The sequence below is a fragment of the Cibotium barometz genome, chromosome 21 (assembly GCF_041138505.1).
Source record: "Cibotium barometz isolate CiBa-2024 chromosome 21, ASM4113850v1, whole genome shotgun sequence".
NCBI lineage: Eukaryota > Viridiplantae > Streptophyta > Polypodiopsida > Cyatheales > Cibotiaceae > Cibotium > Cibotium barometz.
Genome location: NC_141066.1, coordinates 1,533,224 through 1,549,691, shown reverse-complemented (window position 1 = coordinate 1,549,691; position 16,468 = coordinate 1,533,224).

The following is a 16,468-nucleotide window of genomic DNA, read 5'->3' as shown; positions in this document are numbered from 1 at the left end:
ATCTACATCTATACATCTACATCTACATGCATCCATCCACCTCCACATCCACATCTACATCTATACATCTACATCTACATGCATACATCCATATTTCCATTCCCATCTACATCTATACATCTACATCTACATGCATCCATCTACCTCCACATCCACATCTACATCTATACATCTACATCTACATGTATACATCCACCTCCACATCCACATCCGTATCTATACATCTACATCTACATGTATACATCCACATCCACATCTATACATCTACATCTACATGCATACATCCACATCTCTATTCACATCTACATCTATACATCTACATCTACATGCATCCATCCACCTCCACATCCACATCTACATCTATACATCTACATCTACATGCATACATCCATATCTCCATTCCCATCTACATCTATACATCTACATCTACATGCATCCATCTACCTCCACATCCACATCTACATCTACATGCATCCATCCACATCTCCATTCACATCTACATCTATACCTCTACATCTACATGCATCCATCCACATCTCCATTTACATCCTCATCTACACATCTATTTCTACATGCATACATCCACGTCCCATGCATACATCCACCTCTACATTCACACTCACATCCATACATCTACATCTACATGCAACATTCACATCTCCATGCATAATAAAATTCTTTTAATTAATCTAGGATGATAGTTCCTAGAATATGGTAGGAATTCCTCTTTTTATGCTTTGAATGAATTTATTTTATGCGTAATTTTTATAAAAATTTTGCCATAGCTCCGCTACTATGACTGATAAATCTCAATTTTTTTCTAAGGGATAAAGCTCATTATTAAAGAAATAATTAGAATGGTCTCTAATTGGATCATCAATCCATAATGGTCTCTAATTGGATCATTAAGAAAACAATTAGAATGGTCTCTAATTGGGCCATCAATCCATAATGGATTGAATCATCAATGTGCATAAACTAAAAGCATAGCAAAAAGCCATTAATTTGGCCTCAAGCATAGCTTAATCTTGGATTAAGGAAAAGCTTTATGAAAAGCTTCATTTGGATTGAGAATGGTTCATGAGTATGACCATTTCTTGAGTGAGAGAGAGAAATTACATAAAAACCATTAGAATTTTAAACATAAATGGAAATTAACTTCTATAGCATTTATTAAATTATGTAACTCTTCACTACTATTCACCAATTAACTTCAATAGCATTTAAAAAACCATACTAATTAAACTTCTCAAGCTTGAGAGGGGTTGAGAAGAGAGAATCATTGAGAAATTATAGAAAGATCAAAATTCAATATACTTACCTTATAATTTGCTTGATTCTTTATTCACGGTAGAGGCCCCCAACCAATCAATTGGTTTAGTATGTTGATGGAGCCACCAATGGGGATTGAAGAAAGAGAGAAGTATCAAAAACTAGTGAATTATTAAAGAATTCACAACTCTTGGCTTAGGTAGAGTAGAGTAACAATGCATAAGACACTCTATATTTTGGCTTAGGTGGAGTAGAGTAACAAGCATAAGACTCTATCTAATTTGGCTTAGGTGGAGTAGAGTGACAAAGCATAAGACACTATCTAATTTGGCTTAGGTGGAGTAGAGTGACAAAGCATAAGACTCTATCTAATTTGGCTTAGGTGGAGTAGAGTGACAAAGCATAAGACACTATATTTTGGCTTAGGTGGAGTAGAGTAACAAAGCATAAGAGACTATATTTTGGCTTAGGTGGAGTAGAGTAACAAGCATAAGACTCTATCTAATTTGGCTTAGGTGGAGTAGAGTAACAAAGCATAAGAGACTATATTTTGGCTTAGGTGGAGTAGAGTAACAAAGCATAAGAGACTATATTTTGGCTTAGGTGGAGTAGAGTAACAATGCATAAGACATTATATTTTGGCTTAGGTGGAGTAGAGTAACAAAGCATAAGAGACTATATTTTGGCTTAGGTGGAGTAGAGTAACAAGCATAAGACTCTATCTAATTTGGCTTAGGTGGAGTAGAGTAACAAAGCATAAGAGACTATATTTTGGCTTAGGTGGAGTAGAGTAACAAAGCATAAGAGACTATATTTTGGCTTAGGTGGAGTAGAGTAACAATGCATAAGACATTATATTTTGGCTTAGGTGGAGTAGAGTAACAATGCATAAGACATTATATTTTTTTCAACAAGGGGAGGCTTCTATTTATAGGAAAATTTGAGCTCCTAACCAAACAAACTGATTCTAGAATTTTCCAAGTCAGTTTGGTTAAATTTGGACTAGATTTGGACCTAGTTTGGTTATTTTTTGATTCGGTTTGGTTCCATTTTGATTTGGTTTGGTTCAAGAGAGATGAGAGATAAAAATATCACATTATTTTTGAGTTTAAAACTCATTCAAGCATGTGAAATATGCACCTCCTTTAAAGAATTCCCCTTCCTTACATATGTGTCAAAATTTTATTGCTCATAGTTTTTTACTAATAAACCTTGTACATTTTCAACTCTTCATCTTATGTGAAATATGCACCTCCTTTAAAGAACTCCTCTTCCTTACATATGTGTCATAGTTTTTTTACTAATAAACCTTGTACATTTTCAACTCTTCATCTTATGTGAAATATGCACCTCCTTTAAAGAACTCCCCTTCCTTACATATGTGTTTATTTACTAATAAACCTTGTACATTTTCAACTCTTCATCTTATGTGAAATATGCACCTCCTTTAAAGAACTCCTCTTCCTTACATATGTGTTTATTTACTAATAAACCTTGTACATTTTCAACTCTTCATCTTATGTGAGCATTTACTCATTTTTGGGTATCTTCTTTTACAAATTGGATTTATCTCCTCCCTACACATGGATTGATGCTATTGGCCCATAGGAACCTTAATTGGACCATAGTCTAAAGATTTATGAAAATCTAGACCCTTAGGCTAAGGTTCTTTATACCTCTTTCCAATTAATTCCAATTGCACATTGGAAAATTCTTTTTAAATTTCTGTTTCAGGGGAACTCATCTGAATTATAAGAGATATTTTTCTATCCAGAAATATTCAAAATCTGAATATTCTCTCTCTAGAATATTTTCTCTCTCTAGGTTAAAACAGTCACAAACAAGATCTCTTATATTTCAGAAAAGGAATTGATTACAGGGGAATATACTAGACATCAAAAAGGGGTTGAGGGAGGAATCTTACAAAGAGAAAGTACTTGAGTGCCCTATCACCACTCCTTACATAAAACCAACTACAAAGAAGCTAATGCTGCCACTTTATTCACATGTATTTCCATGTCTTTTTACCTGAGTGTCTCTTAAATGCTCTTACCTCTTTGATCTTATGTAAGATCCCTCCTAACCTTTAAAAAAGTTTATGTGCAATAAATTCCAAGTAGTAATTTTTTAGGAGAGAAATTGATCAAAGTATTTTTCATTTTGCACCAAGACCCCCATAGTAAAAAAGAAAAAGCCATGGGGAATTTTGAGGCATATTTTGTTGAAACTCTAGGAAATTTTAATTTGGCCCTAATATTGATTTAAGAAATACAAACGTAAGAATTATACTATGTGCATGTATACCATAATTAGTAAATTATGTAGATAAGTTGACTCGCTCAAAGATAAATAAAATAATGAGAAACTCTGATGATCAAGAATCTCTTGGAAAGAGAGATCCTAATGTATATGAATTGAAAAACCTAGTAAACAAGGGAATTTAGGGAAACTAACATTGTCCTTAAAAAATTTGAAAGGTAGGATTTACCCTAGATTCCAGGTCATTGGCTTAGAAGGTATTGGAACAAACCACACCAAAATTATTTAAATATACCTAGGTAGGCTTATATTATATAATAAGGGGAAGGGTCAAAATAAATTCAGTGGGTTGTGGGCTAAGGTTAAAAAGGGGTTGAGAGAAAACTACGGGTTGCTATAATACCATATGGAATTGGGCAATGGTTTGTGAAAAATGGTAAGTAGTATTGTAGATTGTGGTTTTGGTTAGATGGTAGTTACCAAAGTGGTTTGGTCGTGTCGGGATCCTAGTCTACTAGCCCACAAATAAAGATTCATGCACGCGTTTGATCCCCTTTTCTCAAGCGAGATGGAGTTAAACCCTAGGGTACATGGTTGGCTATACCATACTCCGAGCCTTCCCATGCATGAAGGAGCATGTTCCCCTATAGAAAGGCACCCGTAGCTCTTCAATTTCCCATGGGCTTCATGAGGCAAAAATGCAAGCTTGTATTTTGTGCAATTAAGGCCTTACAAAACTACCCTGTAACTACTACATGTCATAGTACCCCACAAGCTTGTTCATATCATAGGGTTCCCCTTGACATTCAAAGCGCAACTGGCATTGAATTCAAGAAGAAGTGGGTGTGGAGAAATTGGGAGCTTGGAGGCTTCTCTCACTTCCCATAGCACAAAATCATACATATCTACAAGACCAATTACTGGTGTAAGTGGTCCAATATTCTCTTTTTCAAAATTTTAAAGTACTTTTCCATACAAGAATTTGTGCCTTTTTGACTTCAGAGAATGAATAATTTGACATTGCTATCGCTCACAATTTTCAGTCGCATTCCATGCAACTTGAGCACACTTCCCATGAGTTCAATTGCCATCATTGATGTCATATAAGTCACCTTTGAACTTGGTGTGAACTTGTTGGTGCCTATACTTTCAAAAAGTGATCTCCAAAATACACTTACAAATTTTAACATCTATATCACTCATCACAAGTTTTGTGGCATCCCATGCACAGCTTGAACACACTTTCCATCCTTCATGTTTGAAGGCATAAATTGGGATTTCTTTGGCGACCTTTCCATCAACACATAAATGATATCCCATCCCCTTTTCACATCACTGCTTTCCCATCCCCTCCTTGTATGATAAAGGCCCATGGTAATGTGAGTCTATCGTCCTTCCATATTTGGTACATGCTAAAGAAACCCATCGGCCTTATGTGTGGGATCTTTGTTGAGTTGAAATGGCATGCATTTAGATACCTAGCTACATCTTTCCACAATCTTTTTTAGTGTTTCCTTTTCCTCGCTATACCAAAGGGCTGAAAAGGCCCAAATGCCAGCTATGCCTTTGGAGAACAATGCATCTCTTCCGCTACTTTACGATTGAATGCTAAAGTAGGCAGAGGATACACTCTATCCTTGTAGTAAAGTAGCCCCCTTTGAGGCTCAACAAGCAAATACTCTTCCTAGATATCCATAATCCAATCCCTATTAATCTCTTGCCACAATGAACACATATTCACATATCCTAGTAGATAACGAATCTACAAACCACATTGTCCTTTCCTTTGTTGTATGCAATCTCAAAACCACAATTCGGCAAAGTAAGTAACCATCTTCTTTGCATTGGAGGCAAATTGGGCTATGAGAGAAAGTACTTGAGTGCCCTATCATCACTCCTTACATAAAACCAACTACAAATAAGCTAATGCTGCCACTTTATTCACATGTATTTCCATAAGTTTTTACTTGAGTGTCTCTCAAATGCTATTACCTCTGTGATCTTATGTAAGATCCCTCCTAACCTGTAATAAAGTTTATGTGCAATAAATCCCAACTAGTAATTTTTTAGGAGAGAAAGTGATAAAAGTATTTTTTGTTTTGCACCAAGACCCTCACAATAAAAAAGAAAAAGCCATGGGAAATTTTGAGGCATATTTTTTTGGAACATTAGGAAATTTTAGTTGGCCCTAATATTGATTTAAGAAATACAAACGTAAGAATTGTACTATGTGCATGTATACCATAATTAGTAAATTATACAGATAAGTTGACTTGGTCAAAGATCTATAAAATAATAAGAAACTCTGATCATCGAGAGTGGTTTGGTGGTGTCGGGTTCCTTATTCTAATACTTTACTACGTGATTCCTGAGTTCGCATTACTCTAGCCCACAAATTAAGATTCATGCACGCGTTTGACCCCTTTTTATCACGGGAGATGGAGTTAACCCTTAGGGTACATGGTTGGCTATACCATACCTGAGCCTTTCCATGCATGAAGGAGCATGTTCCCCTATAGAAAGGCACGCGTAGCTCTTCATTTTCCCATGGGCTTCATGAGGCAAAAGTGCAAGCTTTTATTTTGAGCAATTAAGGCCTTACAACAATACCTTGTAACTCCTACATGTCATAGTACCCCACAAGCTTGTCCATATCATCGGGTTTCCCTCTACGTTCAAAGCGCAAGTGGCATTGAATTCAAGAAGAAGTGCGTGTGGAGAAATTGGGAGCTTGGAGGCTTCTCTCACTTGCTACAGCACAAAATCATACCTATCTACAAGCCCAATTACTGGTGTAAGTGGTCCAATATTCTCTTTTTCAAAATTTTAAAGCACCCTTCCATACAAGAAATTTTACATTTTCATCTTCAGAGAATGAATAATTTGACATTGCTATCGCTCACAATTTTCAACCGCATTCCATGCGACTTGAGCACACTTTCCATGAGGTCAATTGCCATCATTGATGTCATATGAGTCACCTTTGAACTTGGTGTGAACTTGGGGCCCATACTTTCAAAAAGTGATCTCCAAAATACACTTAAAATTTTTAACATCTATATCACTCATCACAAGTTTTGTGGCATCCCATGCATAGCTTGAACACACTTTCCATCAATTCAAATGCCATTATTGATGTATACTCCATGCCCCACAAGCTTGTCCATATCATCGGGTTTCCCTCTACGTTCAAAGCGCAAGTGGCATTGAATTCAAGAAGAAGTGGGTGTGGAGAAATTGGGAGCTTGGAGGCTTCTCTCACTTCCTAGAGCACAAAATCATACCTATCTACAAGCCCAATTACTGGTGTAAGTGGTCCAATATTCTCTTTTTAAAAATTTTAACGCACCCTTCCATACAAGGACTTTTACATTTTCATCTTCAGAGAATGAATAATTTGACATTGCTATCGCTCACAATTTTCAGCCGCATTCCATGTGACTTGAGCACACTTTCCATGAGGTCAATTGCCATCATTGATGTCATATGAGTCACCTTTGAACTTGGTGTGAACTTGCGGCCCATACTTTCAAAAAGTGATCTCCAAAATACACTTAAAAATTTTAACATCTATATCACTCATCACAAGTTTTGTGGCATCCCATGCATAGCTTGAACACACTTTCCATCAATTCAAATGCCATTATTGATGTTGTATACTCCATGTTTAAAGGCATAAATTGGGATCTTTGTGAAGTTGAAATGTCATGCATCTAGATACCTAGGTACATCTTTCCACATTCGTTTTTAGTGTTTCCTTTTCCTCGCTATACCAAAGGGCTGAAAACACCCAAATGCCAGCTTTGCCTTTGGAGAACGATGCCTCTGTTCCAATACTTTTAGATTGAATGCTAAAGTAGGCAGAATATAACTCTATCCTTGTAGCAATGTAGCCCCCTTGCTATATTTCTCACCCACATGGGCTGCCCCCTCGAGGATCAACAAGCAAACACTCCTCCTAGATATCCATAATCCAATCCTTATAAATCTCTTGCCACCACAATGAACACATATTCACATATCCTAGTAGATAACGAACCTACAAACCACATTGTCCTTTCCTTTGTTGTATGCAATCTCAAAACCATAATTCGACAAAGTAAGTAACCATCTTCTTTGCTTTGGAAGAAAATTGGGCTATGAGAGAAAGTACTTGAGTCCCCTATCATCACTCCTTACATAAAACCAACTACAAATAAGCTGATGTTGCCCACTTTATTGACATGTATTTCCATGTCTTTTTACCTGAGTGTCTCTCAAATGCTATTGCCTCTGTATTCTTACGTAAGATCCCTCCTAACCTGTATTGAAACAATCCTCACCAAAATTTCTTAAATATAACTAGGCTAAGGCTTATATTATATTATAAGGGCAAGGGTCAAAATAAATTCAGTGGGCTAAGGTCAAAAAGGGGGTTGAGAGAAAACTATGGGTTGCTATAATACCATATGGAATTGGGCAATGGTTTGCGAAAAATGGTAAGTAGTATTCCAGCGTGTGGTTTTGGTTAGACGGTAGTTACCAAAGTGGTTTGGTGGTGTTGGGCTCCTTATTCTATTACTTTACTAAAGTGATGCTTGAGTTTGCCTTAGTCTAGCCGACAAATTAAGATTCATGCACGCGTTTGACCCACTTTTTTCTCAAGCGAGATGGAGTTAACCCTTAGGGTACATGGTTGGCTATACCATACTCCAAGCCTTCCCATGCATGAAGGAGCGTGTTCCCCTATAGAAAGGCACCCCTAGCTCTTCATTTTTCCATGGGCTTCATGAGGCAAAAATGCAAGCTTTTATTTTGTGCAAATAAGGCCTTACAACAATACCCTGTAGCTCCTACATGTCATAGTACCCCACAAAGCTTGTCTTTAGCATCGGGTTCCCCTCTACATTCAAAGCGTGAGTGCCATTGAATTCAAGAAGAAGTGGGTGCGGAGAAATTGGGACCTTGGAGGCTTCGCTCACTTCCTACAGCACAAAATCATACCTATCTACAAGCCCAATTACTTGTGTAAGTGGTCCAATATTCTCTTTTTCAAAATTTTAAAGTACCCTTCCATACAAGATTTTTTACCTTTTCCACTTCAGAGAATGAATAATTTGACATTGTTATCACACAATTTTCAGCCGTATTCCATGCGACTTGAGCACAGTTTCCATGAGTTCAATTGCCATCATTGATGTCATATAAGTCACCTTTAGACTTGGTGTAAACTTGGGGCCCATACTTTCAAAAAGTGATCTCCAAAATACACTTAAAAATTTTAACATCTATATCACTCATCACAAGTTTTGTGGCATCCCATGCACAGCTTAAACACAATTTCCATGCATTCAATTGCAATTATTGATGTTGTATACTTCATGTTTGAAAGCATAAATTGGGATATCTTCGGCAACCTATCCATCAACATATAAATGATATCCCATCCCCTTCTCACATCAATGGTTTCCCATCCCCTCCTTGTACGAGGAAGGCCCATAGTAATGCAAGTCTATCTTCCTTCCAAATTTGGTACGGGCTAAAGAACCCCATCGGGCTTATGTGTGGGATCTTTGTTGAGTTGAAATGGCGTGCATTTAGATACCTAGGTACGTCTTTCCACATTCATTTTTAGAGTTTCCTTTTCCTCGCTATACCAAAGGGCTGAAAACACCCAAATGCCAGCTATGCCTTTGGAGAACAATGCATCTCTTCCAATACTTTTCGATTGAATGCTAAAGTAGGTAGAGGATACACTATCCTTGTAGCAAAGTAACCCCCTTGCTATAATTTCTGAGCCACATGGGCTACCCCCTCGAGGCTCAACAAGCAAATACTCCTCCTAGATATCCATAATCTAATCCGGATTAATGTCTTGCCACAATGAACACATATCCGCATATCCTAGTAGATAACAAATCTACAAACCACATTGTCCTTTCCTTTGTTGTATGCAATCTCAAAACCACAATGCGGCAAAATAAGTAACCATCTTCTTTGCTTTGGAGGAAAATTGGGCTATAAGAGAAAGTACTTGAGTGCCCTATCACCACTCCTTACATAAAACCAACTACAAAGAAGCTAATGCTGCCACTTTATTCACATGTATTTCCATGTCTTTTTACCTGAGTGTCTCTTAAATGCTCTTACCTCTTTGATCTTATGTAAGATCCCTCCTAACCTTTAAAAAAGTTTATGTGCAATAAATTCTAAGTAGTAATTTTTTAGGAGAGAAATTGATCAAAGTATTTTTCATTTTGCACCAAGACCCCCATAGTAAAAAAGAAAAAGCCATGGGGAATTTTGAGGCATATTTTGTTGAAACATTAGGAAATTTTAATTTGGCCCTAATATTGATTTTAGAAATACAAACGTAAGAATTATACTATGTGCATGTATACCATAATTAGTAAATTATGTAGATAAGTTGACTCGGTCAAAGATAAATAAAATAATGAGAAACTCTGATGATCAAGAATCTCTTGGAAAGAGAGATCCTAATGTATATGAATTGAAAAACCTAGTAAACAAGGGAATTTAGGGAAACTAACATTGTCCTTAAAAAATTTGAAAGGTAGGATTTACCCTAGATTCCAGGTCATTGGCTTAGAAGGTATTGGAACAAACCTCACCAAAATTATTTAAATATACCTAGGTAGGCTTATATTATATAATAAGGGGAAGGGTCAAAATAAATTCAGTGGGTTGTGGGCTAAGGTTAAAAAGGGGTTGAGAGAAAACTATGGGTTGCTATAATACCATATGGAATTGGGCAATGGTTTGTGAAAAATGGTAAGTAATATTGTAGATTGTGGTTTTGGTTAGATGGTAGTTACCAAAGTGGTTTGGTCGTGTCGGGATCCTAGTCTACTAGCCCACAAATAAAGATTCATGCACGCGTTTGATCCCCTTTTCTCAAGCGAGATGGAGTTAAACCCTAGGGTACATGGTTGGCTATACTTTACTCCGAGCCTTCCCATGCATGAAGGAGCCTGTTCCCCTATAGAAAGGCACCCGTAGCTCTTCAATTTCCCATGGGCTTCATGAGGCAAAAATGCAAGCTTGTATTTTGTGCAATTAAGGCCTTACAAAACTACCCTGTAACTACTACATGTCATAGTACCCCACAAGCTTGTTCATATCATAGGGTTCCCCTTGACATTCAAAGCGCTAGTGGCATTGAATTCAAGAAGAAGTGGGTGTGGAGAAATTGGGAGCTTGGAGGCTTCTCTCACTTCCCATAGCACAAAATCATACATATCTACAAGACCAATTACTGGTGTAAGTGGTCCAATATTCTCTTTTTCAAAATTTTAAAGTACTTTTCCATACAAGAATTTTTGCCTTTTCGACTTCAGAGAATGAATAATTTGACATTACTATCGCTCACAATTTTCAGCCGCATTCCATGCAACTTGAGCACACTTCCCATGAGTTCAATTGCCATCATTGATGTCATATAAGTCACCTTTGAACTTGGTGTGAACTTGTTGGTGCCTATACTTTCAAAAAGTGATCTCCAAAATACACTTAAAAATTTTAACATCTATATCACTCATCACAAGTTTTGTGGCATCCCATGCACAGCTTGAACACACTTTCCATCCTTCATGTTTGAAGGCATAAATTGGGATTTCTTTGGCGACCTTTCCATCAACACATAAATGATATCCCATCCCCTTCTCACATCACTGCTTTCCCATCCCCTCCTTGTATGATAAAGGCCCATGGTAATGTGAGTCTATCGTCCTTCCATATTTGGTACATGCTAAAGAAACCCATCGGCCTTATGTGTGGGATCTTTGTTGAGTTGAAATGGCATGCATTTAGATACCTAGCTACATCTTTCCACAATCTTTTTTAGTGTTTCCTTTTCCTCGCTATACCAAAGGGCTGAAAAGGCCCAAATGCCAGCTATGCCTTTGGAGAACAATGCATCTCTTCCGTTACTTTACGATTGAATGCTAAAGTAGGCAGAGGATACACTCTATCCTTGTAGTAAAGTAGCCCCCTTCGAGGCTCAACAAGCAAATACTCTTCCTAGATATCCATAATCCAATCCCTATTAATCTCTTGCACAATGAACACATATTCACATATCCTAGTAGATAACGAATCTACAAACCACATTGTCCTTTCCTTTGTTGTATGCAATCTCAAAACCACAATTCGGCAAAGTAAGTAACCATCTTCTTTGCATTGGAGGCAAATTGGGCTATGAGAGAAAGTACTTGAGTGCCCTATCATCACTCCTTACATAAAACCAACTACAAATAAGCTAATGCTGCCACTTTATTCACATGTATTTCCATAAGTTTTTACTTGAGTGTCTCTTAAATGCTATTACCTCTGTGATCTTATGTAAGATCCCTCCTAACCTGTAATAAAGTTTATGTGCAATAAATCCCAACTAGTAATTTTTTAGGAGAGAAAGTGATAAAAGTATTTTTTGTTTCGCACCAAGACCCTCACAATAAAAAAGAAAAAGCCATGGGAAATTTTGAGGCATATTTTTTTGGAACATTAGGAAATTTTAGTTTGGCCCTAATATTGATTTTAGAAATACAAACGTAAGAATTGTACTATGTGCATGTATACCATATTTAGTAAATTATACAGATAAGTTGACTTGGTCAAAGATCTATAAAATAAGAAGAAACTCTGATCATCGAGTGGTTTGGTGGTGTCGGGTTCCTTATTCTAATACTTTACTATGCGATTCCTGAGTTCGCATTACTCTAGCCCACAAATTAAGATTCATGCACGCGTTTGACCCCTTTTTCTCACGGGAGATGGAGTTAACCCTTAGGGTACATGGTTGGCTATACCATACCCGAGCCTTTCCATGCATGAAGGAGCATGTTCCCCTATAGAAAGGCACGCGTAGCTCTTCATTTTGCCATGGGCTTCATGAGGCAAAAGTGCAAGCCTTTATTTTGAGCAATTAAGGCCTTACAACAATACCTTGTAACTCCTACATGTCATAGTACCCCACAAGCTTGTCCATATCATCGGGTTTCCCTCTACGTTCAAAGCGCAAGTGGCATTGAATTCAAGAAGAAGTGCGTGTGGAGAAATTGGGAGCTTGGAGGCTTCTCTCACTTGCTACAGCACAAAATCATACCTATCTACAAGCCCAATTACTGGTGTAAGTGGTCCAATATTCTCTTTTTCAAAATTTTAAAGCACCCTTCCATACAAGAACTTTTACATTTTCATCTTCAGAGAATGAATAATTTGACATTGCTATCGCTCACAATTTTCAGCCGCATTCCATGCGACTTGAGCACACTTTCCATGAGGTCAATTGCCATCATTGATGTCATATGAGTCACCTTTGAACTTGGTGTGAACTTGGGGCCCATACTTTCAAAAAGTGATCTCCAAAATACACTTAAAATTTTTAACATCTATATCACTCATCACAAGTTTTGTGGCATCCCATGCAAAGCTTGAACACACTTTCCATCAATTCAAATGCCATTATTGATGTATACTCCATGCCCCACAAGCTTGTCCATATCATCGGGTTTCCCTCTACGTTCAAAGCGCAAGTGGCATTGAATTCAAGAAGAAGTGGGTGTGGAGAAATTGGGAGCTTGGAGGCTTCTCTCACTTCGTAGAGCACAAAATCATACCTATCTACAAGCCCAATTACTGGTGTAAGTGGTCCAATATTCTCTTTTTAAAAATTTTAAAGCACCCTTCCATACAAGGACTTTTACATTTTCATCTTCAGAGAATTGTAAGATTCCTCCCCCAACCCCCTTTTTGATGTCTAGTATATTCCCCTGTAATCAATTCCCTTTTCTGAAATATAAGAGATCTTGTTTGTGGTTGTTTTAACCTAGAGAGAGAAATTATTCTAGAGAGAGAATATTCAGATTTTGAATATTTTTGGATAGAAAAATATCTCTTATAATTCAGATGAGTTCCCCTGAAACAGAAATTTAAAAAAATTTTCCAATGTGCAATTGGAATTAATTGGAAATAGGTATAAAGAACCTTAGCCTAAGGGTCTAGATTTTCATAAATCTTTAGACTATGGTCCAATTAAGGTTCCTATGGGCCAATAGCATCAATCCATGTGTAGGGAGGAGATAAGTCCAAATTGTAAAAGAAGATACCCAAAAATGAGTAAATGCTCACATAAGATGAAGAGTTGAAAATGTACAAGGTTTATTAGTAAATAAACACATATGTAAGGAAGGGGAGTTCTTTAAAGGAGGTGCATATTTCACATAAGATGAAGAGTTGAAAATGTACAAGGTTTATTAGTAAATAAACACATATGTAAGGAAGGGGAGTTCTTTAAAGGAGGTGCATATTTCACATAAGATGAAGAGTTGAAAATGTACAAGGCTTATTAGTAAAAAAACTATGACACATGTGTAAGGAAGAGGAGTTCTTTAAAGGAGGTGCATATTTCACATAAGATGAAGAGTTGAAAATGTACAAGGTTTATTAGTAAAAAACTATGAGCAATACAATTTTGACACATATGTAAGGAAGGGGAATTCTTTAAAGGAGGTGCATATTTCACATGCTTGAATGAGTTTTAAACTCAAAAATAATGTGATATTTTTATCTCTCATCTCTCTTGAACCAAACCAAATCAAAATGGAACCAAACCGAATCAAAAAGTAACCAAACTAGGTCCAAATCTAGTCCAAATTCAACCAAACTGACTTGGAAAATTCTAGAATCAGTTTGTTTGGTTAGGAGCTCAAATTTTCCTATAAATAGAAGCCTTCCCTTGTTGAAACAAATATAGTCTCTTATGCTTTGTTACTCTACTCCACCTAAGCCAAAAATATATAGTCTCTTATGCTTTGTTACTCTACTCCACCTAAGCCAAAAATATATAGTCTCTTATGCTTTGTTACTCTACTCCACCTAAGCCAAAAATATATAGTCTCTTATGCTTTGTTACTCTACTCCACCTAAGCCAAAAATATATAGTCTCTTATGCTTTGTTACTCTACTCCACCTAAGCCAAAAATATATAGTCTCTTATGCTTTGTTACTCTACTCCACCTAAGCCAAAAATATATAGTCTCTTATGCTTTGTTACTCTACTCCACCTAAGCCAAAAATATATAGTCTCTTATGCTTTGTTACTCTACTCCACCTAAGCCAAAATATATAGTGTCTTATGCCTTGTTACTCTACTCTACCTAAGCCAAGAACTGTGAATTCTTTAATAATTCACTAGTTTTTGATACTTCTCTCTTTCTTCAATCCCCATTGGTGGCTCCATCAACATACTAAACCAATTGATTGGTTGGGGGCCTCTACCGTGAATAAAGAATCAAGCAAATCATAAGGTAAGTATATTGAATTTTGATCTTTTTTATGATTTCTCAATGATTCTCTCTTCTCAACCCCTCTCAAGCTTGAGAAGTTTAATTGGTATGGTTTTTTTTAAATGCTATTGAAGTTAATTGGTGAATAGTAGTGAAGAGTTACATAATTTAATAAATGCTATAGAAGTTAATTTCCACTTATATTTAAATTCTAATGGTTTTTATAATTTCTCTCTCTCACTCAAGAAATGGTCATACTCATGACCCATTCTCAATCCAAATGAAGCTTTTCATAAAGCTTTTTCTTAATCCAAGATTAAGCTATGCTTGAGGCCAAATTAATGGCTTTTTGCTATGCTTTTAGTTTATGCACATTGATGATTCAATCCATTATGGATTGATGACCCAATTAGAGACCATTCTAATTGTTTTCTTAATGATCCAATTAGAGACCATTATGGATTGATGATCCAATTAGAGACCATTCTAATTGTTTTCTTAATGATCCAATTAGAGACCATTATGGATTGATGATCCAATTAGAGACCATTCTAATTGTTTTCTTAATGATCCAATTAGAGACCATTATGGATTGATGATCCAATTAGAGACCATTCTAATTATTTCTTTAATAATGAGCTTTATCCCTTGGAAAAAAAAAATGAGATTTATCAGTCATAGTAGCGGAGCTATGGCAAAATTTTTATAGAAATTACGCATAAAATAAGTTCATTCAAAGCATAAAAAGAGGACTTCCTACCATATTCTAGGAACTATCATCCTAGATTAATTAAAAGAATTTTATTATGCATGGAGATGTGGATGTTTGCATGTAGATGTAGATGTATAGATATAGATGTGGATGTGGAGGTGGATGGATGCATGTAGATGTAGATGTATAGATGTAGATGTGAATGGAGATGTGGATGTATGCATGTAGATGTAGATGTATAGATGTAGATGTGAATGGAGATGTGGATGTATGCATGTAGATGTAGATGTATAGATGTGGATGTGGATGTATACATGTAGATGTAGATGTATAGATACGGATGTGGATGTGGAGGTGGATGTATACATGTAGATGTAGATGTATAGATGTAGATGTGGATGTGGAGGTAGATGGATGCATGTAGATGTAGATGTATAGATGTAGATGGGAATGGAGATATGGATGTATGCATGTAGATGTAGATGTATAGATGTAGATGTGGATGTGGAGGTGGATGGATGCATGTAGATGTAGATGTATAGATGTAGATGTGAATGGAGATGTGGATGTATGCATGTAGATGTAGATGTATGGAGGTGAATGTGAATGTGGATGTGGATGTATGCATAGAGATGTAGATGTATGCATGTAGATGTGAATGTACGCATATAGATGTGGATGTATGGATGTGAATATACGATATGCGATGTGAGGGAATCTGAAGTGATGAGATAGAAATGATGTGAAGGGATGAGTATACATATAAATGGAATATGGAATAAGTAAAGTAGATTGATGAAGGATAATGTGGAAAAATGAAAGTTAAAATAGAAATTGTGTTGTAAACTGTTTGTAAATACTGTTTGTAAATACTGTTTGTAAATGCTGTTTGTAAATGATTGTTTTATGTCAAGAATGCTGGGGGGAGCATTTTGACCGT